Source organism: Aplysia californica, unplaced genomic scaffold (assembly GCF_000002075.1).
Source record: "Aplysia californica isolate F4 #8 unplaced genomic scaffold, AplCal3.0 scaffold01420, whole genome shotgun sequence".
NCBI lineage: Eukaryota > Metazoa > Mollusca > Gastropoda > Aplysiida > Aplysiidae > Aplysia > Aplysia californica.
This window is the reverse complement of record NW_004798690.1, coordinates 71,003-73,732: the sequence shown is the minus strand read 5'-3', so window position 1 is coordinate 73,732 and position 2,730 is coordinate 71,003. Positions and strand designations below refer to the sequence as shown.

Below are 2,730 nucleotides of genomic sequence, written 5' to 3'. Positions count from 1 at the left end.
TCTCTCTCTTTCTCTCTCTCTCTTTCTGTCTCTCTCTCTCTCTGTCTCTCTCTGTCTCTCTCTGTCTCTCTTTCTCTCTCTCTCTCTCTCTCTTTCTGTCTCTCTCTCTCTCTGTCTCTCTCTCTCTGTCTCTGTCTCTCTCTCTGTCTCTGTCTCTCTTTCTCTCTCTTTCTCTCTCTCTCTCTCTCTCTCTCTCTCTCTCTTTCACTCTTATGATGTTTTTGAAACATTTACAACTCTCTTTTAAAACTCACTCTTATTAAACCAGCCACGCGTGGTGTAACGGTTAGTCTCTTTACCGCTATACACAGAAGACGTGAGTTCGACTCTCGATCGGGAAAAGTGTTGGGTTTTTTTAAAGATTTTTAAATTCTATTAATCGACTGTCTCGTTCCGTCTGCCGGGATGCTCTTTGATTGTATCCCACTCGGCTAGGGTCGACCCTGACAGACAGAGTCAAAGCTGCCCGCTCCCTAAATTATCCGAATTGTGCCAATGGAGACGTACAATATATTGATATACACCTACTTCTGTCTCGCTTTCTCAGAGAGCGCTCATTCAGATATAAGATATTTTTAAAATCGTGAATTCATCGAATGAGTACCCTTCGACATGATCAGAGAGCGTTCGACCATACCCGAAAGGGCAGCCAAGCGGACGGGAAACTGATTAAATATTTCAAGTGCGCAAAGGTCATCTGTGTGCACCAAAGACTTGGATCTTTATGATATCCTAGACCCGGAACTGTCATGGCCGCTTTTCCCTTTTTAAGAAATTTTTTTTTAAAAAACACCACCACCATCACCAACAACAACTGGAGCAACAACAACAACAACAACAACAACAACAACAACACCTTCAGCAACAACAATAACAACAGCAACAACAGCAACAACAACAACAACAACAACAGCAACATCAGCAACAACAACAACACCACCACCACCAACGACAACAACAACAACAACAATAACAACACCAACAAAAATAACAACAACAATAAAACAAGCAAAACAGAAAAACACAGAACAAGAAAAACAGAGAAACTAAAGAAAAACCCCCAGAAAAAAGACAAACTTTCGCTGCACTGGTGCGCAACATGGCCACTCAAACGGTGCAAACCATCAAGTCTCGCTATAGTGGAGCGCACGCGCAACTTTCCTTCCTCGCACTTCATTTGGATCCTAAATAGCGCGAAATGGTGCGCTCCATAGTGACCCAGAATGACATCAGAAGTGCACGGTAAGGCTGGGCAATGAGTCGCTTTAGCAAAATCCGGATAATACGAGAGTGCACCTCTTCGGCAAATATCATGATATGAACCACTTGGACAAACGGGTTAACACTACTCCAACAAAAGGGTGCACCCACTTCGGCAAACTGGAATAACATCAAGAGGCTAGCCCAGGATAGAGAAAGGTGGAAGGTGTTTGTCCGTGGCCTATACCCTGGTGCAGGGTGAGAAAGTGTTTGTTCGTGGCCTATACCCTGGTGCAGGGTGAGAAAGTGTTTGTCCGTGGCCTATACCCTGGTGCAGGGTGAGAAAGTGTTTGTTCGTGGCCTATACCCTGGCGCAGGGTGAGAAAGGCAATGATGATGATGACTTCGGCAAACGGGTCAGGAAAGAGGTTTAAGAGTCTGAATTCGGATAATGTTTCATTGAGAATTATCCGGTTATCCTTATAGATTATCTGGATTTTGCCCACCTCTAGTGCACAGTATTGGAGGATAATATGAAACACGTCTATGGCGTGCACACTGTCACGGTCACTTACACAATACCACTGTCTCCCTTCTCTACGCATAGTAACCATGTTCCTGGCTTGTTGGGTACAGGAGATAGTAAATATTTATGGCATTGTGGTGAAATCAGGCGCTCGTCGAAATAATGAGCTCGAAGAAATGGATATTTCTTCCGTCTGTTGGGCATTATTTTTGGTCCATTTTATCTTTATTTATTTATTTATCCATTTTTCATCAAAGCTTTTTTTCTTAAAATTCATTTATTTGTTTATTTTGGGCTCAACGCCTTAAAAAAAAATCTATTTAATAATAAATATCTTGTGGTAGACATTTATAGAAATGTCTTGATAACAGGAACAAACAAAAAAGTAAATTGTTTTAACTTTCCAAGGACACCCAAGCTTTGGAGGTCCCTCAACTTTGACGTCCATTTTCTCGCTAGTGTTACCCAACTGTGGTGGCTCACACAGTAAAATCCACTCTTCCACTTTTCCCCTCCCCCCCCCACCCCCTGAATGTTCTGCATCATGTCAAATAGTTCTAATGTCAAATAGTTCAAAATGTGTATGTGTGTGCGTGTGTGTGTGTGTTATATGTGTGTGTATGTGTGTGTGTATGTGTGTGTGTATGTGTGTGTGTGTGTGTTATATGTGTGTATGTGTGTGTATGTGTGTGTGTTATATGTGTGTTTATGTGTGTGTGTGTGTGTTATATGTGTGTGTATGTGTGTGTGTTATATGTGTGTGTATGTGTGTGTATGTGTGTGTGTATATATGTGTGTGTGTGTCTCTCTCTCTGTATGTGTGTGTTTGTCTGTGTGTGTCTGTGTGTGTATGTGTGTATGTATGTGTGTGTGTCTGTGTGTAAGAGTGTCTGTGTGCCTGTGTGTAGGTATGTATGTGTGTATGTGTGTGCCTGTGTGTATGTATGTGTGTCTGTCTGCCTGTCTGTGTGAGTGGGTAAGAGTAAAGAGGATACAATGCTTTA

The 2,730-nt window shown here is 42.2% G+C and overlaps 1 protein-coding gene across 1 annotated transcript in view; it reads left to right on the top strand.

Moving 5' to 3' along the window:
- Positions 1 to 2,730, top strand: part of LOC101856397 (agrin) — a gene marked incomplete at both ends in the record, with an annotated part of 75,725 nt that overhangs the window by 19,008 nt on the left and 53,987 nt on the right.